Below are 23,479 nucleotides of genomic sequence, written 5' to 3' on the forward strand. Positions count from 1 at the left end.
CTGTAGCCTCCACCCCCCCCTGTCCTCCTTCTGTAGCCTCCAGCCCCCCCTGTCCTCCTCCTGTGCCCCAGCCTCCTCCTGGCTCCTCTTCCTGTGGCCCCCTGTCCCCTCAGGTTCTTACCTGCAGTCATTCCATCTTCTCCCCTGGAGTCCGACTGACTCACGGAGGGGGCGTGGTCAGATGGGGTGGAGCTACCTCCTCACATGACTCGTGCAGACATCATGTGAGGAGGTAGCAGGGGCTGGTCCTGCCTCCTCCCGGCCCCCATGCCTCCGCTGCTCTGCAGCTCTAAACCACGGGGTCTGAAGGAGGCGGGACAAAGTGGGCGGGGCCCAGGACATTCTCCCAGCCTCCTGTGGCAGCGTTACAGAGCCCAAAAAACTGGACTGTCACTCTGAAACCGGGACGGTTGGGAGGTATGCAAGTGTGCTGGCTTCCCTCTAGCTTCATGGACATGGAGCTGGTCAGCAGGACTTGGAGAGGACCGTCATAGCGAGGCTCAAGACTCTCTCTCTGATGTCTCTTTACCACCAAGTATTCTCCAGGCTTCAGGTTATGAGTCCTGAGGTCTCTGTCTGGATCTGGAAAGGAATCAGAGAAACTTTTGCGCCTTTTCCAAGGCCTGGCTCAACTGTATGGCATATTCCACCTGGTCAGCTATAGGGTCTGTGGAAAATAGGGGCCTAGTCTGGGTGCACAGCCAAAACGTATCTCAAAAGGGGACAATCCCTTCTCTCTGTTGAGGGCAGTCCTGACTGAATGGTGGGCAGCAGGAAGGCACTTGGGCCATGGTTTCCCTGTCACTTCTATGGCCTTCCGGATCTCTAACTTAAGAGTGCCATTTTGTCTCTTAACACCACCACTAGTTTGGGAAAGAAAAGGGGTGTGCAGGGCCTGTTCTACACAGGAGGGACAAGGTTTCAGTCTTTTCTGTTCAGTCAAGTGGGTTCTGCGACCGGACTCTATGGTCTGGGAGTCCAAACCTGCTGAAAAATCTCACTCACCAACTTCTTGGCTGCAGCTCTGGCAGTAGCCTTAGTCATGGGAAAAGCTTCTGGCCACCCTGGAAAGAGATCAATGCACACAGGCACGTATTCCTACGTACCACTTTTTGGTAGCTGGATAAAATCCATCTGCAGTCTCTGGAAGCTTCATCCCATATCCAAGTGCCAAAAAAGTAAAATAAAATATAACTTTTATTCAATCTCAGATAAAAGATTTTGAGGTAAATAAAGTTTTAAAAGCCCAATGTGTTGTGTGGAGTTAATACAGTTGTTACTAAAGTGATTATCTTTTATTTTTTTTATATATAACCTTTCGGTGTAAGTGTCTGTTTCTATCTTTGGTAGCGCTAGAGAGGTATAAATGCAAAGCTCATTAGCTGGATTATACACTGGATGCACAATAGCTAAATATTGACACTAGATGTCAGTGTTGATCACAACATTTATTATGCTTCCCATAGCTACAGAGTATCATCTCGCTGACTCTCCCCTAACCAGGCGCTCACTTTGTAATAACAACTGATACTTTGTTGCAGGTTATTTAGCCTTTCCTACAGCTGCTCTGTCTGCAGTACAGAGGTATTCATATAGCTCAGGGCCGGATCTACATCGGTGCTCCTGGAACACTTGCGCCTGGCTCCGGGATCTGTCCTTTCTCTATGGGCCCCGGCATCTGGCATTATAGATCCGGCCCTGCACACTCGGTCAGATCGTGGCCCCCATAGGATTCTGCTACTAAGTATGGGGCTGCTAAACTCTATTAGCAGCTGTCCTCCACAGACCGCCGGTCTATCACTCATAGATGCCGCTGTCTGTGTCTCCACACTGCAAGCAGATCATCCTGTCAGCTCTGCGGGGGATCGTCTGGAAAGGTGAGTGAACTTTTATTATTTTGAAGTAATTGTTGAGATGTAGGATCTTCTGGCCATAAAAAAGGTCTTTACTCAGGCTTCAGGTCCAAGGAAAAGCTAGTATTTATTTGCACAAAAAAACTAAACTAAACAGAACATACCAATAACAAAAATGTTGATAATTCAGGGGTCAGTTTGCAGCTACCTTGGAACAAGCAGCTCCCCTGTGGTCAGATCAGACACTCTGACCTAGAGACAATCTATGTACACACAGGTGTCATTAAATACCCAACTATTTCCCCAGACTCCTAAAGTCTTAAAGGGATACACCCCTGGGTTGCACCTTAAACAATAAACATCAAAAGATACATTTCTTACAAGAAGAATATATTAAAAAATAATCACAATACAGTCTCCCTGTTTAAAATAAAGGGGAATTTACAATATACACAAGTAACCACATAGCTCCCAACTGTCCCAGATTGGCCGGGACACTCCCATTTGTTTATCTCTTTCCCGTGGTCACAGGCAGCTGGGAGAATGTTCCCTCCAGGGTTGTCCTGGGTCTGTGTCCTGCCTAGTATATACTTTCAAAGCCAGAACTTGCGATACTGAATGACTTCTACAGACGTTGGGCAGGGAATACTTTGAGAGATGTGTCAGTTTAGCAGAGAGCACATCATCACGGAGACATCACCATCTGTCCATAAATGGTCTCCACATCTCCTAGGGCTCCCCCCACAAGGTCTCTATTTAATTTAATAAATTTATGCCCAGCCAAGGATTTGAACCCACAGCCTCTACAATAGAGATAGGAGCCTCTATCCACTAGACCAGGGGTAGGGAACCTATGGCTCAGGAGCCAGATGTGGCTCTTTTGTTGGCTGCATCTGGCTCTCAGACAGATCTTTAATAAATAACGATGGCTGCTGTGTGTGTCCTTTGTGCGACCCATCGCCGCCATCGTCTAAGTTTGGGTCAAAGAGAAGAGCGTGGGAGCGATGAGGAGCTGGCTGCAGGGAGCGCAGGTAGGTGTATATTCATTTTTATTTTATTTTTTTGCTGTGGCTACCCATCTACTGGGGGGAATGTGCATATTGTATGGCTCTTATGGAATAACATTTTCAAATATGTGGCGTTCATGGCTCTCTCAACCAAAAAGGTTCCTGACCCCTGACCTAGACCATAAGCTCAGGGGATGTCAATGAGAGGATTTTATGTATCTAAGAGTTTCACTGTTACAGTGATATTCTTGCACACTGATATATAGAGAGGGATCTTTTCAGAGATTATTGAGATTATTATTATTGAGATTATTGAGATTGAGATGATTATTTTCATTATTATTATTATTATTATTGAGTTTATCATAAACTAATAATAATAATGATCATCTCCATGCTAATAATAAAAATAATAATAATAGTCGTCTCAATAATTACAATAATAATCTCTGAGAAGATGTATTTACCAGTGCATGGAGCCTGTGTCACAGTGTAACAGTAAAAGTCTTAGTTACATAAACTCCCACTATGGATATCTTCTAAGCCAATAGCCTAGTCTAGTGGATAGAGGCTCTGGATTTCTATTGCATGTGGATTGTAGAGTTTGTGAGATCAGATCTCAAGCTGGGTAAAGCTTTTTTTATTATTATTATGGAGAGGATTTTTATTCTTAGTATTATGGAGATGAGATGATGATTATTAGTAATAATGTTGGGAGGTACGGTAACACATATATCAGAAATCTCATGGCTGCAACTCTGCATCACCGGCCATTAACCCCTTAACGACCTGGCCCTTTTTAGTTTTTTCCACTTCCATTTTTCACTCCCCACCTTCAAAAATCTATAACTTTTTTATTTTTCCACAAAAAGAGCTGTGTGATGGCTTATTTTTTGCGTAACAAATTGCAGTTCAAAGTGACGGTATTTAATATTCCATGCCATGTACTGGGAAGCAGGAAAAAAAATTCTAAATGCAGTGAAAATGGTGAAAAAACACATTTGCAACGTTTTCTTGTGGGCTTGGATTTTACGGATTTCACTGTGCGCTACAAATGACAGGTCTACTTTATTCTTTGGGTCGGAATAATCACAGGGATACCAAATTTGTATATGTTTTATAATGCTTTCATACATTTACAAAAACGGGCCCGTCGTCTCTGCTCGTCAGACGCAGATTTTAGGCGGCAGTCCCGTGACCTAACAGACAGATTTAGGGATAGAGGATACAGTAATAGATGTATCAAAGAAGGATTCAATAGGGCAAGACGACAATCGAGATGCGACTTGTTGATATCGGGCTCCGCACAGAAACAGAAGAAATCGACTGAAGACAACTGTGTTCGATTTATTGCAACATACAATGAGAAGTGGCCAGAGATTAGATCGATTCTGGCAAAACACTGGCCAATATTGCGGACTGACACCACATTGAGGGAAGTCTTACAAGACAGACCAGCCCTGACTGCCAGACGTAGCAGAAACCTGAAAGATCTATTAGTGAGGAGTCACTATATGCCCAAGATTGAAAAACCATTTGGAGAGGGAAATAAGAGACAGGGGTGTTTCCCCTGTGGAGACTGCCTGTCCTGCAGAAACATTCTCAGAACACATGAGTTCACTACCTCGGATGGGAATAGAACCTTTAACTCCTTAAGGACGCAGCCATTTTACAGCTTATGGCTCAGTCCCATTTTTTGGATTCTGACATGCGTCGCTTTATATGGTTATAACTTTTGAACACTGTTACTTATCAAAACGATTCTGAGATTGTTTTTTACCCACATGTTGTACTTCATTTTAGTGGTAAATTTTGACTGATAAGTTTTGCGTTTATTTACAAAAAAAAAGAAAATATGATGAATTTTTTGAAAAATTTGCCATCTTTGAAATTTGAAATCATTGCGTTTTCAGGCAGATAGATTTACCACCTAAATAAATTGCTGAATAACATTTCCCATATGTCTACTTTACATTTTCACCATTTTTGAAATGTTTGGATAATTTATTTTGATGTCACGCGGCTTACAAATTGAATATCGCTTTTCCGGATTTTCAGAATTGACTATTTTGGGGATAAATACAGTTTTGAATGAAAATTTACATATTTAGCAACAAAACCCCCCATATAACCAACCCAATTTCAAATCTGCACCCCTCAAGCTATCAGAAACAGATTTTACGAAGATTGTTAACCCCTTGAGATCTTCATAGTAATTACATCAAAATGGAGGCGAAATTTAGAATAGTCAAATTGTGCCGGTTATACGTTCATTTAGCCCTAAAATTTACACATTTCCAAAAGATAAAAATACAAAACCCACCATACAATTTGTTCAACAATTTCTCCCGAGTACAGAGACCCCCCACATGTGGCTGTGACTTGTTTTATGGGCGCACAGTGAGGCGCAGAAGGGAAGGAGCGCCCTACAGCTGCCAGGATTTTACTTTCCTCATTGGCCTCTTTTGAAGGCTGTAAAATTTTCGCTTTTGCGTTATTGGGGCCATGTGACGGCATGTTTTTTGCGGGACGAGATGCTTTTTCCAGTGTTACCATTTTGGGGTTGGTATCCCCTATTGTTGAAAATTTAGGAACTTCTTTTTGAGAGCAGGAGTAGAAAAGCATCAATTCTCTACTGGTTTTTTTTCCTTTTTTTTGTGGTGTTCACCGTATAGACTAATAATCATGTTATCTTTATTCTATGGGTCGATACGATTACGGGGATACCAGACACGAATATATTTTCTTACGTTTTACTTAATTTGTGAAATAAAACCCTATTGTGGGGAAAAATCTATCATTTTTGTATTGCCATCTTCCAAGTGGCATAACATTGTTACGTTTTTGGCTACGGAGCTGGTTGATGGCTTGTTTTTTGCGGGACATGTTGTACTTTGCACCAGTATCATTCTAGAGTACATATGTTTTTTTGATCACTTTTTATAGCATTTTTTGTGGGATTGAATAGGTAAAAATCATAATTTTTGGAGGGTTTATAACAGTTTTCTTTTAGGGCGTTCATCGTGCGGGTTCAATAATTATTTATTTTTATTCTACGGGTTGTTACGGACACAGTGATACTATATATGTGGGGTTTGTGTTATGATTTAGACTTTTTTTTTAGTTATATGTCTCTTTATATGTTTTGGGGCTTTTTGGTGATTTATTATTTTATTTTTTTATTGAATATATTTACTTTTTCACTTTTATACCATGGGAAATGAACAAGCAATCATCTGATTGCTTGTTCATAATAATACCCTGCAATACTTATGTATTGCAGGGCATTATCAGTGTCAGCCTATGCACTTGCATAGGCTGGCACTCTGCCAGGAAGATGACGTCACAGACGCCATCTTACCGGCAGTTCCTGCAGGTAACACTGGGGTCCAGATCGGACCCCAGTGATACTGTAGCAATGATCGGTGCCCCCCGAAAATGATTCGGGGGGGGCGATCGTGGGGGAAAGACACCCCAGATGCATGTTAGATGCCGCGGTCGCGATGACCGCGGCATTTAACAGGTTAAGCACCCGCGATCAGAGACAACTCCGATCGCGGGTGTTACACTGGGGTGCCGGCTATCAGTCACAGCCGGCACCCCGTGTTTCCCGATGCCGGTTCGGCTCAAATCTTGAGCCGAACCGGCATCGGCTCAGCGTCCGATATATCGGACGCTGAGCGCTAAGTCACTGAGCTCAGCGTCCGATATATCGGACGCTGAACGTTAAGAGGTTAAAATCAGAGAATACATCTCATGCAGCAGTACAAACGTGATCTATTATGCAACATGTAGCTGCCCTTTAATATACATAGGGTTGACTACCAGGGAGCTACGTGTTCGCACACGAGAGCATGTGAGGGACATAATTAAAGTCCAAAAAACCATGACCCCATTGGAGATAAGTCAACTAAAAACAATACCCCGTCACTTTAAATTACACCACAATGGTGACCCTCAGTCCTTCAAAGTCCGCGGGATCGAGATGATCCATATGGGTATTAGAGGCGGCGACACTAGAAAACTGCTAGCACAGAGAGAATGCAACTGGATTGTACTCCTGGATACTAAGATCCCAAAAGGTTTGAATGAGACACTAACATTTTCCCCATTTTTATAGAGCGTAGGGTTGAATATTGCCTTTTTTGCTTTGGGTACTATATCTGGGACTGCCCTGTTCCACCGCTCGCTTTTCAGAATTCCAACTATGTTATATTGACCATTGAAACCTTTCCCACGCTTGTGTTTTGGTTTTATTTTTATGTGTGTTTTTTTATATGAATATTAATTTTTAAAAACATTTGGAAATCTCCTTTGTAGATAGATGAAAACACCATCATGATGTACTTACCTGTGTCGTGTGTGTGGCGATCTAGTTGTGGAAGAACTAATACCGGACGAACACCGGTGGAGTGGAAGAAGAAGTGGGAAAAGAAAAAAGGAAAAAAAAACCTTTTTATATAATCATGGACTTTTTTGGTTGCAATAACCTGGGACTCATCAATATCCTTTTCAATATCTTTCTCTTTTTTTGCATTATATATGGTTCCAAATTGTTAGTCTTTTTCCCCTTTGCTATGGACTTATGAATTAACTGAATTTATAAACCAACTCTAAAATATAGGGTTCATGCTAAGGTATGAGTGGTAGTATGTGTGGTAGTATGAGTGGTAGTCTAACAAAAATGTATAAGTAAAAATAAGGCACTTCATTGCACGTTATCGCACCTTTCTGCACATGCACTTTTAATGAAATCACTGTATTTTTGCACTAAATGTTTTTTGGATTCACACACATATGCTTCAGAGCATGTCTACTGCTGGGTTGGGTGGCCGACCATAATTTATGGTGGCCACCTTGCACAGCATGGAATGCAACAATTGTATATATAAATTTCGTTCACCTAACTGAATTTTTTTAATACTGTGTTTAATGTTTATCAGATTACATTATGTACACTATGCACTAGGCCAGTGATGGCTAACCTATGGCACTGGTGCCAGAGGTGGCACTCAGAGCCCTTTCTGCGGGCACTCAGGCCATTACCAGAGATGACTCCAGGTATCTTCCTACAGTCCCAGACAGCCCAGGACTTGCTGTGCACAAAGCTATTTTAAAGTGACAGCTCTACCTGGGACTATTTTCTGCTTTATTGGTGTCCTCAGGTGCTGGTATCAATGAAAACTGTGACAGAGTAGGGAGTATAAATCACAAATTAAATTTTTGTGTTGGCACTTTGCGATAAATAAGTGGGTCTTTGTTGTAGTTTGGGCACTCGGTCTCTAAAAGGTTTCCCATCACTGCACTAGGCACTTTATGGATCCTAATATCAGTCTTACAATTCATTAATTGTGGTTGTGAATCACAGTTCACAATCTACACTTATTGCACTTTATTACACTGTGGTCAAATCATGCACTGTCACTTTAAAATCCTTTCAAAGACTCTTTTTCTTTCCCATTGGTATACATTCCCCTTACATTCTTTCATTTCTCTACTAATATTCTTACACCGTACATTCTTCATTTTTCACCCAGAACTTTAAATGGATTTTGGATACACTTTAGGCTTCCCCCTCTCTCCCCCCCCCCTCCGTTGATATATTTGGTTTTTCCCTGTTCTTCACAGGGTTCCCCCTCCCTCCCCACACTCATTCTTCCACATAGAAACCTTTTAAATGCAGAGTGCACTTAGACCTGGTCTCCTGCTTTTCTGCCCTCCGGTCTGTGGCGGCGCTTCGCGATCTCTGGGTAACATGTTCCCAGACTCGCGATTACGCTTACCACTGATGCTGGGGCGGTACCAGGAGACAGGCCGGGAGATGCGAGTGACGTCCGCACTCGGCGGGATCATGTGACACCGGTGGCTCCGCCCCCACGATGACGCGGTCGTGGGCATGGTGGTCTCCGTGTGTCTGGTTCCGGCCGATAAGGCGGGCGTTCCCACTCCCTCACGTGACACGCTGCCCTCACATAAAAAACAAGAGAGTGCACACACACCGACACAGGCCCCCTGAGGAAGCGGTGGCACGCGAAACACGCGTCGGGGTTCTCCATTCTACATACCACGTATACCATGGGTAAGCGAATTTATTTTTGATTCCTTCTAGACATATAATTATTGCAACTTTGCACCTTTACTGTACCCATTGGTATATATAGACTCCTTTTTTCATGCATGGGCACTTTTCTATTCTGGGGGGTTGAGCGACAATCTACATTTGCATTTTTTTGCACTTGACATAATACTGGCAGTTATCGCAGTGCACACACAAGCATGTGTCTCATGTAATTACAAACACTGGTATTGTAGTGATGGACTTTTTTGGACCTTTAAGAACGATCCAAACTAATAACTTGTAGATATTCACAAATGTTGTAAATTGTTTGTCTATTTTTAATATTAATTCTCAATAAAGAATGGAATATTTTAAGGAACCTCTTCGTATGATTCGATTTGTAGGAACCATTGTTCACTCTTGTGCTTTTCTTGGATTGAAAAATTAAAACCTACTGTACAATTTTTTTTTTGGATCTTGTCATCTTCTGGCGCCAATAACTTTTTCATACTTTGGTGTACGGAGCTGAGGGTGGTGTCATTTTTTGAGACTTTTGATGGTGTTTTCATTGCTATCATTTTTACGACTGTACGGTCTTTTGATCACTTTTTATAAATTTTTTAATATTTTTCAAAATGACAAATAATTGCCATTTTCGTCATTGGGCGCTATTTTCCAATGAAAAACCGTTATTATATTTTGATAGATCGGGCATTTTCAGATGCGGCAATACCTAATGTGTTTGTAATTTTTGCAGTTTATTCATATATACAGTATATCAGTTCTAAGGAAAGGGGGGTGATTTGAATTTTTAGGTATTTTAATTTAAAAAATTTCATTACAATAAGCAATTGGCACATTGTAATGAATGGGTTAAAACGAGACAGCTTTGGGCCTTTGTGAGACCCAAAGCTGTCATGGCAACGGATTGCCGCTCCCCGTGACGCCATCCCTTTGAAGCCGCCGGCAGCATTGCCGGCGACGATCGACGTGAAAACCCCACGCGAGCGGTGCTAGCACCGATTGCGGGTGTTACCGGTAAGCCTTTGCTGCAATATGCAGCAAAGACTTACCGGCTATGGAGAGGACTCGTTCCGCGAGCCCTCTCCATGCACCGGGACCCGGCGCACGCCGTACTAGTGCGGCGCGCGTCGGGAAGGGGTTAATCAGGTGCAGCTATATAACCTCAGCTCACCTGCTGCTCAGGTTTTGCACACACGGGTGAGATTAGGTAATGCTAAGTGGTGACTGCTGAACTAGTTTGTCTTGAAACAATAGTGGACAGAGACAAAGGTTTGCTGGCAGCAGGAGGGGAAAAAAAAGTACACTCGTCACTCCTCAACAGTAATATATATACATAGAAAGGCAGAGGCAGCTAATGTATGGGGGACAGGGGAGGGTGTAATTTACCCATAGAGGAGCCACTGTATAGGGGACAGGGGGTGTAATCTATATATAAAGGATCCTCTGTATAGGGGACAGGGGGGTATACTGGTGGTATGCTAAAAGTACGGAAGTGTTTGCCGGTGGAATGCCAAGTGTACGGAAGTGTTTGCCAAGTGTACAGAAGTGTTTGCTGGTGGAATGCCAAATGTACAGAAGTGTGTGCCGGTGGCATGCCGAGGGCACGGAAGTGTTTGCCGGTGGCATGCCGAGGGCACGGAAGTGTTTGCCGGTGGCATGCCAAGTGCACAGAAGTGTTTGCTGGTGGCATGTCAAGTGTACGGAAGTGTGTGCCGGTGGTATGCCGAGTGTGCAGAAGTGTGTGCCAGTGCTATGCCAGGGTTTGGCCAAGTGTACGAAAGGATTTGCCAAGTGTGGGGCAGAGTTTGCCAAGTGTGGGGCAGGGTTTGCTCGCCCTCAAAGGGACAAGTCAGTATATTGGAGAGTAGCCATATTCAGGATGATAACGAGCTCTGGGGTAATTAAACAAGAACAGAAGGTTGTTCTCAGGATAAAACTTTATTAAGCATACATCGTCTTATATACCCAAAAGAAGGGCGGTTACATGCTGAGCTGTTTTACAATCATTCAACAGCGTCATAGGACCATTTGATAATTTCATAGCAATGGGTCAGTTTCTTCTTTCGTAGGCCATGGTGCATACGTTGGCCATGGTGGTGCGTACATTGGTCATGGTGGCGTGTACGTGGCGTGTACGTGGTGCGTACGTTGGCCATGGTGGTGCGTACATTGGTCATGGTGGTGGGTACGTTGGCCATGGTGGTGCGTACGTTGGTCATGGAGCGTACGTTGGTCATGGAGCGTACGTTGGTCATGGTACGTACATTGGCCATGGTGGTGTGCACGCTGGCCATGCTGAGCTGTTTTACAATCATTCGACAGCGTCATAGGACCATTTTATAATTTCATAGCAATTGGTCAGTTTCTTCACTATATTTAATAAGTAGCTTATTGATTTTTCCATTAAGAGCCAGGTTCAGCTAGTTCCCAAATTAATAACTGATCAAAGTTCATTCTGTTCATCTACACAGATCATTATTCATGTTCTTTATGAAACCTTATTTATTCAGCACAACTAAGGCAAATAAGACAAATAGGCTCTCAATAAAAGGATGTATAAGGGGTTATAGAATCCATCCCTATCGTAGACTGGTGTACGTATGACCAGGTCAAGAACTATGACCTATGCTCTCAGTTTGGGAGATCAAATTATGTTATGTGTCTGTGTGCACCTGAAACCTCAATAACCAAAGCCAGTAATCTAGTTCCCAGACACTTGCAGTCAACAAGAGTGCCTAGTTCCTGTATTCAGTGCGTCTTATACTAAGCACAAGCCTATCATGGTTTCCCACAGCACAGCACAGCAGATATTATCCAGTCACAACAGTTTACAAACTTCTAGGGCGCTGTCCTTTGGAAATTCCCAGTACACTTGATGGAGGGGGCCATTCTTCTCTTATCATGCACAGAACAATTCTGTGTGAAATCTTCAATGTTCTTTGCTTCTCTATTTCTGCAGCTGCAAGCTAGGGTGGAAGTGTGTGGGTTTCCTGAGTACGAAATGGCATCATGTCATATTGTCAACTGTAGCAATTTGAGCAACGTCCCTCAAACAAAAGACAAAATAAAATAAGTAACAAAGAAATAAGAAATATGTTTTTTACCATTTTAAGTAAGCCAAGCATATAAGCTACACTACAGGTTCTTGGTCAGTGTGTGTGTTCGGCAAGAAGCTCGGGAGTAATTAAAAAAGAACACAGGGTGGAACTCGGGATAAAACTGAAACTTTATTAAGCATACATCTTCTTATATACCCAAAAGAAGGGCGGTTACATGCTGAGCTGTATTACAATCATTCAACAGCGTCATAGGACCATTTGATAAAATGGGTCAGTTTCTTCTTTCGTAGGCCATGGTGCATACGTTGGCCATGGTGCGTACGTTGGCCATGGTGGCGCGTACGTTGGCCATGGTGGCGCGTACGTTGGCCATGGTGGTGCATTCGTTGGCCATGGTGTGTACGTTGGCCATGGTGCGTACGTTGACCATGGTGCGTACGTTGACCATGGAGCGTACGTTGGCCATGGTGGTGCTTACGTTGGCCATGGTGTGTACGTTGGCCATGGTGCGTATGATGGCCATGGTGGTGCGTACGCTGGCCATGGTGGTGCGTATGTTGGCCATGGTGGTGCATACATTGGCCATGGTGGTGCATACGTTGGCCATGGTGGTGCGTACGTTGGCCATGGTGGTGGGTACGTTGGCCATGGTGGTGCGTACGTTGGTCATGGAGCGTACGTTGGTCATGGAGCGTACGTTGGTCATGGAGCGTACGTTGGCCATGGTACGTACATTGGCCATAGTGGTGCGTACGCTGGCCATGGTGGTGCGTACGCTGGCCATGGTGGTGCGTTCGTTGGCCATGGTGCGTACATTGGCCATTGTGCTGCGTACATTGGCCATTGTGCTGCGTTCGTTGGCCATGGTGCTACGTTCGTTGTCCATGGTGCTGCGTTCGTTGGCCATGGTGCATTCGTTGTCCATGGTGCGTTCGTTGGCCATGGTGCATTCGTTGGCCATGGTGCATTCGTTGGCCATGGTGCGTTCGTTGGCCATGGTGCGTTCGTTGGCCATGGTGCGTTCGTTGGCCATGGTGCGTTCGTTGGCCATGGTGCATTCGTTGGCCATGTTGTGTTCAACCAGATCAAGAACTATGAACTATCCTCTCAGTTTGGGAGATCAAATTATATTATGTGTCTGTGTGCACCTGAAACCTCAATACCTAGACAAAGCCAGTAATCTAGTTCCCAGACACTTGCAGTCAACAAGAGTGCCTACTTCCTGTATTCAGTGCATCTTATACTAAGCACAAGCCTATTGTGGTTTCCCACGTCACAGCACAGCAGATATTATCCAATCACAACAGTTAACAAACTTCTAGGGCGCTGTCCTTGATGGAGGGTGCCATTCTCCTCTTATCATGCGCAGAACAAATCTTAGTGGGTGGAATCTTCAATCTTCTTTACTTCTCTATTTCTGCAGCTGCAAGCTAGGGTGGAAGTATGTGGGTTTCCTGAGTACGAAATGGCATTATGTCATATTGTCAACTGTAGCAATTTGAGCAACGTGCCTCGAACAAAAGACAAAATAAAATAAGTAACAAAGAAATAAGAAATATGTTTTTTACCATTTTAAGTAAGCCAAGCATATAAGCTACACTACAGGTTCTTGGTCAGTTTATCAATATTCTTATGACTATCTCACGGCTGCCACTGTGTATGTTCGGCTGCCAGTGTGTGTTTGTGTTGGGCTGCCAGTGTGTGTGTTCGGCAAGAAGCTCGGGAGTAATTAAAAAAGAACACAGGGTGGAACTCGGGATAAAATTGAAACTTTATTAAGCATACATCTTCTTATATACCCAAAAGAAGGGCGGTTACATGCTGAGCTGTTTTACAATCATTCAACAGCGTCATAGGACCATTTGATAATTTCATAGCAATGGGTCAATTTCTTCTTTCGTAGGCCATGGTGCGTACGTTGGCCATGGTGGTGCGTACGTTGGCCATGGTGGCGCGTACGTTGGCCATGGTGGCGTGTACGTTGGCCATGGTGGCGCGTACGTTGGCCATGGTGGTGCGTTCCTTGGCCATGGTGCGTACGTTGGCCATGGTGCGTACGTTGACCATGGTGCGTACGTTGGCCATGGTGGTGCTTACGTTGGCCATGGTGTGTACGTTGGCCATGGTATGTACGTTGGCCATTGTGCGTATGATAGCCACGGTGGTGCGTAAGTTGGCCATGGTGGTGCGTACGTTGGCCATGGTGGTGCATACGTAGGCCATGGTGGTGCGTACGTTGGCCATGGTGCATACGTTGGCCATGGTGGTGCGTAAGTTGGCCATGGTGGTGCGTACGTTGACCATGGTGGTGCGTACATTGCCCATAGTGGTGCGTACGTTGGCCATGGTGGTGCGTACGTTGGCCATGGTGGTGCGTACGTTGGCCATGGTGGTGCGTACGTTGGTCATGGTGCGTATGTTGGTCATAGAGCGTACGTTGGTCATAGAGCGTATGTTGGCCATGGTGGTGCGTACGTTGGCCATGGTGGTGCGTACATTGGCCATGGTGGTGCTTACGTTGGCCATGGTGGTGCGTACATTGGCCATGGTGCGTACGTTGGCCATTGTGCTCGTACATTGGCCATTGTGCTGTGTTCGTTGGCCATGGTGCTGCGTTCGTTGGCCATGGTGCTGCATTCGTTGGCCATGGTGCGTACGTTGGCCATTGTGCTGCATACATTGGCCATTGTGCTGCGTTCGTTGGCCATGGTGCATTCGTTGTCCATGGTGCGTTCGTTGGCCATGGTGCCTTCGTTGGCCATGGTGCCTTCGTTGGCCATGGTGCGTTCGTTGGCCATGGTGCATTCGTTGGCCATGGTGCGTTCGTTGGCCATGGTGCGTTCGTTGGCCATGGTGCGTTCGTTGGCCATGGTGCGTTCGTTGGCCATGGTGCGTTCGTTGGCCATGGTGCGTTCGTTGGCCATGGTGCGTTCGTTGGCCATGGTGCGTTCGTTGGCCATGGTGCGTACGTTGGCCATGGTGGTGCGTACATTGGCCATGGTGGTGCGTACATTGGCCATGGTGGTGCGTAAGTTGGCCATGGTGGTGCGTACGTTGGCCATGGTGGTGCGTACATTGGCCATGGTGCGTACGTTGGCCATTGTGCTGCGTACATTGGCCATTGTGCTGTGTTCGTTGGCCATGGTGCTGCGTTCGTTGGCCATGGTGCTGCATTCGTTGGCCATGGTGCGTACGTTGGCCATTGTGCTGCATACATTGGCCATTGTGCTGCGTTCGTTGGCCATGGTGCATTCGTTGTCCATGGTGCCTTCGTTGGCCATGGTGCCTTCGTTGGCCATGGTGCGTTCGTTGGCCATGGTGCGTTCGTTGGCCATGGTGCGTTCGTTGGCCATGGTGCGTTCGTTGGCCATGGTGTGTTTGACCAGATCAAGAACGATGACCTATCCTCTCAGTTTGGGAGATCAAATTATATTATGTGTCTGTGTGCACCTGAAACCTCAATACCTAGACAAAGCCAGTAATCTAGTTCCCAGACACTTGCAGTCAACAAGAGTGCCTACTTCCTGTATTCAGTGCGTCTTATACTAAGCACAAGCCTATTGTGGTTTCCCACGTCACAGCACAGCAGATATTATCCAATCACAACAGTTTACAAACTTCTAGGGCGCTGTCCTTGATGGAGGGGGCCATTCTCCTCTTATCATGCGCAGAACAATTCTTAGTGCGTGAAATCTTCAATGTTCTTTGCTTCTCTATTTCTGCAGCTGCAAGCTAGGGTGGAAGTGTGTGGGTTTCCTGAGTACGAAATGGCATCATGTCATATTGTCAACTGTAGCAATTTGAGCAACGTGCCTCGAACAAAAGACAAAATAAAATAAGTAACAAAGAAATAAGAAATATGTTTTTTACCATTTTAAGTAAGCCAAGCATATAAGCTACACTACAGGTTCTTGGTCAGTTTCTAGGGGGAAATGAGAAAGTCATAAGAATGTTGATAAGCTGACCAAGAACCTCGTATAGCTTATATGCTTGGCTTACTTAAAATGGTAAAAAACATATTTCTTATTTCTTTGTTACTCATTTTATTTTGTCTTTTGTTCAAGGGACGTTGCTCAAATTGCTACAGTAACATCTTCTAGACCAGTGATGGCACACCGTTTAGAGCCCGAGTGCCCAAACTTCAGCTAAAAGCCACTTATTTATTGCAAAGTGCCAGCACAGCAATGTAAGCAGTAATTTATTTCTCCTTTTTCTTTGACAATTTTTAATCGTTCAGCCTCCTAAAGACACCAACAAAGTTGAAAGGAGGAGGGCAAATTCATCTAATATTGTAGGAAGATTCTCCAGGAAGATTCTTTGAGTCCTGTCTGGTGAACTTCATGCTGGGATGATGGCCTGGGTGCCCACACAGAGGGCTCCGAGTGCCGCCTCTGGCACTAGTGCCATAGGTTCGCCACCACTGTTCTAGGAAGATGGGAGGGGGTTTCTTTACCTAGAGGCTAAAATACTTCTAAGTTGCTGCATAGCAGTGTTGGTCGGCTGTTCATATGCTAATCCCCCCCCCCCCCTCTTCCTTCCTGACAGCTCCTGGCTCTCTGAACACAAAGACCTAGAGATTTATTCAGTATCCCTCATCTTGAGTTATCTAGGGTCTGGGCATTCTAAGTGGGTAACCCTTTCATCCTTACATCTAATGCACAGACTCACGGCTCCCTCACATCGGATGGTCCTCCAAGGGGTTCTATATTATCTCTATATTATCATACAGAAGGGGCAATGTGGGGGCTAGGCCATCCACAGAGCAAGGTAGCATCTTCTTGAAACAGGATAGTGCAGCCCGTGATCAGGGGCATTATAAGCAGAAATCCTAACAATAATAATAATTCTTTATTTATATAGCACACGCAGATTACGCAGCGCTGTACAAAGCATGACAAATTGGGGCTCACAATCTAAACAACCCACCAGTATGTTTTTGGAGTGTGGGAGGAAACCGGTGTACCCGGAGGAAACCCATGCAAACACAGAGAGAACATACAAACTCTTTGCAGATGTTGACCTGGGTGGGATTCAAACCCAGGACCCCAGTGCTGCAAGGCAGAAGTGCTACTCAGCCACCGTGCCGCCCACACAAAGCTGCAGCTACTTGGAAGAGGATTCCTTTCCAGTTTCCCAACCACAAAGTGAAGGACAAAGTGTCCACTCCAGAGTTTCTGGACAGTCCTTAAATTTTTTCGAGGGGTGTGGGTAGTGGATCCATAAGGGGGGCGATCGTGGGGGAAAGACCACCCAAAGGCATGTTAAATGCTGCGGTCGCACTGACTGCACTCCGACTGCAGGTGTTACACAGGGGTGCCGGCTATATGTTACAGCCCGCACCCCGTGTTTCCGGATGCCGATTCGGCTCAGATCTTGAGCTGAACCGGCATTCGTTCAGCGTCCGATAAAGTCACCGATAAATCAGACGGTGAGCATTAACAGGTTAAAGGGGGGTCCCTGCAGAGGTGGGGAAATCTCTAGCCTTCCATATGGGTTCATAGTCGTGTTTATACCCCAGAACATTATCTCCAGAAAATTGCCAAAGTCAAGAAGCTTCATCCCATATCCAAGTGCCAAAAAAGTAAAATAAAATATAACTTTTATTCAATCTCAGATAAAAGATTTCCAGGTAAATAAAGTTTTGAGCCCAATGTGTTGTGTGGAGGTAATACAATAAAGTGATTATCTTTTATTTTTTATATATAGCCTTTCGGTGTAAGTGTCTGTTTCTATCTTTGGTAGCGCTAGAGAGGTATAAATGCAAAGCTCATTAGCTGGATTATACACTGGATGCACAATAGCTAAATATTGACACTAGGGGGCACATTTACTTACCCGGTCCATTCGCGTTCCAGCGGTGGCTTCTATGACGAGCGTTCGGGTCTTCCGGCGATTCATGAAGGTCCTGCGCCCGATGTCCACCAGGGTTTTCGTTCGGTCACGCCCCCCGATTTCCGTCGCGTGCATGCCAGCGCCGATGCGCCACAATCCGATCGCGTGCGCCAAAATCCCGGGGAATACAGGGAAAATCGGGGCAAAATGGAAATATTCGGGTAACACGTCGGGAAAACGCGAATCGGGCCCTTAGTAAATGACCCCATAGATGTCAGTGTTGATCACAACATTTATTATGATTCCCGTAGCTACAGATCGCTACAAAGTATCATCTCGCTGACACTACCCTAAGCTGACGCTCCCTATGTAATAACAACTGATACTTTGTTGTCGGCTATTTAGCCTTTCCTACAGCTGCTCTGTCTGCACTACAGAGATATCCATATACGCTGATCGTGTCTATTACTCCTCACACACATTGGGGAACATTTACTAAGGGTCCGCGGACCGCATTTCAGTCGGGTTGTCCGACGGCACGCCCCTGATTTGTGTCGCGTGAAAGTCGGGAAACCCGACTGATTCGGACTAAGTGCGGGATGTAACATTGACCTGAGCGGGGAAGCGACACATGCAGGAAATTGGACGCACAATCTTAGTCAATCGCAACAGCTCCGAATCATTGTCGGACAACGTGCCTCGGGGATCCAGACGGGTAAGTTAATGTGCCCAAATGCTCATATACTATGAGCTCCACAACATGTTTCACCAGTTCCCTGGCTTCATCAGGGAAAATGGGCTATAGATAATGGCAGATAGAAGTTTGTGAGCATATAGGGGGACATTAATCATAGTCTGTTAGACTGTTTTGAGAGTTTTTTTTCGCAAAAATCTGGCGCACGGCAAAGTTCGGCACTTAGTGGCTTTGAGTCCCTGCGCCTTATCTGACATAGTGAGAGGCTGAAATACAGATGTTTGCACGGGATCTATCACTAATTTGCGCCTAAAAAGGCGCAAAAATGAACCTACTCTGAGCAGGTTCACTTCCAAAAAACTTCACTTTTCAATTCCTTAAAGGAAACCTACCATTTCAAATGGTCGGTGTAAGCTGTAAACACCGAGCACCAGCTCAGGGTGAGCTGGTGCCGGTGCTTAGTTTCGTTAGTGTTAAAACCGCGGTATCGCGGTTTTAACACTTTTTAAACATTATAGCAGAAACTGCTTTGGCGCTGCGTGCGCACGATCGTGCGGGCGCCTACATAGGAAATGCCGCAGGCGTTGCGCGCGCACGGTCGCGCGCAGCGCCGAAGCAGCTTCTGCTATAAAGTTTAAAAAGTGTTAAAACCGCGATACCGCGGTTTTAACACTAACGAAACTAAGCACCGGCACCAGCTCACCCTGAGCTGGTGCTCGGTGTTTACAGCTTACACCGACCATTTGAAATGGTAGGTTTCCTTTAAAACAAAGGTTTTCGTTTGCCAAATGACAAATTATCTCTGCAACATGGAAAATACTTCAGAGCAGTTTTAAAATGTAAAATTTCCCCAGTAAGAACTTCATAATTTTCTATCGGTTCATCTCTGTGAGTAATTATTGTCATATTGTACAGATCTGAGAATATTATCAGTCTCCATTTCCTGTACATTATATTAAAAAAGGCAAAGACTCATTTGAGCAAGAATTTTTTTAAATATCTGTAACTTTTTGTCCCTGCAGTTACATCACAATGAGACTTTTTTGTGTAAAAATGAAGCCCTGAACGTTCTTTTTTGAATCTTGTTCCATTATTAGTCTCAAATGAGATCTACTTTGTAGGGTAAAAATTAGAGACAGATTTGGTGCAAAATTAGGCGCTAATGAATCATACATGAGACAATTCCAAAGTGCATTTACTAAGGCAGAACTAGATCCATCAAAGATCACAAGCCAAAAAGAAGAATAAACCAGGCGCAAAAATAGGTGAACCTAAGACCCACTATGATTAATGTTCCCCATAGTTCATGTTTCAAAAAATACCCATTCGGTGCCCTTAACGGGTACGTCATCAGGCCATATTCTTATGTTTCTTTGTTGGAGTTATATGGGGATTGTTTGGCGCGTAGAAGCTAAGATTTTGGTGCCCATTTCTGACAATATGCGACATTTCAGATGTTTTTGCACAAATTTACAAAATAATACAAAAAAGAATTTATAATAATCTAATCCATTACTTTCCTGTTCTTTTTATATTATTTATAAAGTTTCGCATTCGGCAGGATCCTTACTCGGATATATTTTCTAATTGGCAGAGTGTTATTTCCCCTTGATGTCACTAGAGGGCGTATGTATGTATTTCTTGTGGGTGCAATAATTTTTTTTTTCCCAATAGATGGCGTTAGTGTTCTATTTTATTGGTGGCTATGGGGTGTTTTATTTTATATTCTTCCACTAGATGTCCTCAGTGTACATCCCGAAATAAAAACTAAAAGAAAAAATGCCATCTTGTGGGGAAAACATAGTACTACAATCACATAGACAAATCTACCAGAAAAATCCCCTGGACACTGAGGACATCTAGTGGAAGAATAGAAATAAAACAGTAAGCCATTACAGCTGGACAAAGTTGATCAAATGACTAAACTGTTTTATGAATTTGAAGATATAATGAAAGTTGAAACAATGCATCATCTTGATATTATGTATCTAGACATATATATATTAAAGAAGGGAATGCACCAAGAGGATTACGCCTAGCAGCACCCTCCACATTTCCTGAAGACATCACTTATACAGAACAGTGGGAAAAATGTCAAGATAAGTATAGTAAGTATAATGTTAAAAATGCTCCATCACAAAAGATTAGAATTGTATAATAAAGCACATGATAAAATAAAGACAATATATAAAGAGCTATCCCAATATTCCAAATATAAAGACTATGAATATATATGTAACAATATATATACATATACAAATAACAGACTTAGAAACAGAAATAACAAAGGAAAAAACACTAAAGCTAGAAAGGGACAGGAATGACAGAGCACAGGGAAGGTATAGACAATGGAATAAAATCAAGAACAGGGACAAACAGTATAACACTACTAACAGATCAATACCTCAGAACGGAGAACATACAATAATGCAGGGAAACATACATACTATCAGAAAAACAGCAGGGAGCCATCAAAAACAACATATAGGTATACTAAACAGTTCACCAATAGCAAATTTCATAAGAGAAAAGGTCCCCAGCCACCCCCAAGGGATAATACAGATAACACCAATGAAAGAGATCGTAAGACTAATACAGCGGGAATGATACATACAGACACAAATGATATAGAAAAAAAACAAACCAGAATACAGAACACATTATACTGTATCCAGGGACACAAAGACAAATACCCAGGAGAAGGTTATATCACGACCGCTTCTGTCACCCATTAATAAGAAAACAATCACCCCGAAAATATCTGGAACCCTTGCATCAGGGAACAGTCCAGCACAAAGAAACCAAAGGCAGTCAGAACCCAGAAATTCTGACCTCCAAATCCCCTTGGACTTAGTCAATAAATTAAGAGAACTGAGGGAAAAGAATGAAGAATTCAAAGAAAGGTATCATAACCTAAATAGGAAGCTGTCACAAAGGGGAAACTTAAATAAATCAGATTTATCACTCAATACATCAGATTTAACCATACATCTAGAACCACGTATTAAGAGATTTTTATCTGGGACTCAAAACAGTCCTTCATGTTGTAAGGTGACTTTTGAATGAACCCTTTATAGACAAAAATGGCTCCCTGGTACCGGGACGAGGGCACACACTAAGACACACAAGTCTCTTAGTAAATGCAAACTCAACCTTTATTAGCGCGCAGCCACATATATAAAACACAGAAAATCTTCTGCATAGAGGCGTGAAAAGTTGATAGAATACTGCAATGCTATTGGCCATAATGAATATACCAGGACATCCTCTTTAAGACATTCTACCAAAAGGTGGTTGAACTATACACAATTTTCTCTGAGGCCTTGTTCTCACATAAACAGTATGTTTATATTGTCCCAGCTACAAGATGTACAGAGAATGGCTCCAAAAGCTTCCTGCTAACCAAAATATACGATACGGGGAAGAAAACAGGCTGAAGGACAACTATCTCTCACAAGTGTCAAGGAGAAACTGGGAAACAAGCAAACAGATTACTCAAGATGACTGAATCATGACATGAATAGGCATTAAACAATATGGCTTCTGAATTTACAACAACTCCCACTATCACAAAATAGCCCCAGTCATATCGATGGCATCTGTAAAGGAATATATCTCTTACACATGTACATCAACACAAGAAGAACGGCAGGAAGAAATACAATACACCCAAAAAATCCAAGCACTATTGAAGATTTTTTTATGCCTAACCCCCGACTCAAGTTGCGAAAATGAAAACCCCAATCAAGCCTATAATCGCTTATTTCCCCACACAAAATCCAAACAGATTTCTGAAGAGAAAAATAGAAGAAGAAGGGGTAATAGAGGGGGGCAAACAAACCAATAAATAAAGAATGACTAGATCAGAACAGACGATGGAGAGAAGAGAACCTAATAAAAAAAATTTTAACCTCTCAAAATATTGTTTAACAACCCAGGAGACACAAGTACTAGAGAAAGGTCTTTCGTTCTGCCCACCCAATAATACGGACCCTTCTGAAATCTTCCTAGACTTACACAGATTTACGAGACAATTAACAATAAACAGACATTTTAATAGACAATCAAGACCAGACAAAGTATCAGAAAAAGGTAAAGTAAAAGAAAAAAAAGAACTCCGACTCTGAAGATGAAAATAGTAGAGATCAATACAAACATATAGGGGCAAATTTACTTACCCGGTCCATTCGCGATCCAGCGGCGGGTTCTCCGGCGCTGATTCGGGTCTTCCGGCGATTCACTAAGGTAGTGTGCCCGATGTCCACCAGGTGTCGCTGCTGCGCTGAAGTTGGAGTTCACCAAGCTATTCCTGGGTGCAGGTAAGTGCGTGTCAAGCGACACATTTTTTTAAAAAAATACGGCGTTTTTTTCGATTCCGTCGCGTTTTCTGATGGCCACGCCCCCCATTTCTGTTGCGCGCATGCCGGGACCTATGCGCCACAATCCGATCGCGTGCGCCAAAAACTGGGGGCAATTCGCCGCAAATCGGTAATTTTCGGTAAACCGACAAAAAAACGCAATTTGGGCCCTTAATAAATGACCCCCATAGATATAAAGTGACCATCATTCTTTTACCCCCCAAAAAATCATATCAGAGTTTTTAATGAACTGGTAGAGAAAATAATTCAGGAGGTAATTGAAAGTAAAACAACAAGCAAAATGAAATACAACCTAAAAATGAAAGACTAGCGCTAAAATCCCTAGCAAATAATAAAGAAATAGTAATCCGAACCGCTGCCAAAGGCGGGGGCATTGTGATACAAGATTCCAATCATTATCACAATGAAGCACAGAATATACTATCAGATAAAATCTACTAGGATACAGTTGATGGACATAGAAGTAGGAAAACAAGTGGAAGAACTAATTGAAAAGGCACACAAAGATAAAATAATAAATCCGATCGCGTGCGCCAAAACCCGGGCCAATTCAGTGCAAAACGGAAATATTCG

General features: G+C 43.7%; 1 long non-coding RNA gene across 1 annotated transcript; it reads left to right on the top strand.

Moving 5' to 3' along the window:
- Positions 1 to 1,532: 1,532 nt before the first annotated feature.
- Positions 1,533 to 9,296, top strand: LOC140069621 (uncharacterized). Its single transcript, XR_011848824.1, has 2 exons — positions 1,533 to 1,877; positions 7,181 to 9,296. It is a non-coding gene; the product is annotated as an uncharacterized lncRNA (long non-coding RNA).
- The last annotated feature ends 14,183 nt before the right edge of the window (positions 9,297 to 23,479 follow it).

This window comes from Engystomops pustulosus, chromosome 7, assembly GCF_040894005.1.
Source record: "Engystomops pustulosus chromosome 7, aEngPut4.maternal, whole genome shotgun sequence".
NCBI classification, from domain to species: Eukaryota; Metazoa; Chordata; class Amphibia; order Anura; family Leptodactylidae; genus Engystomops; species Engystomops pustulosus.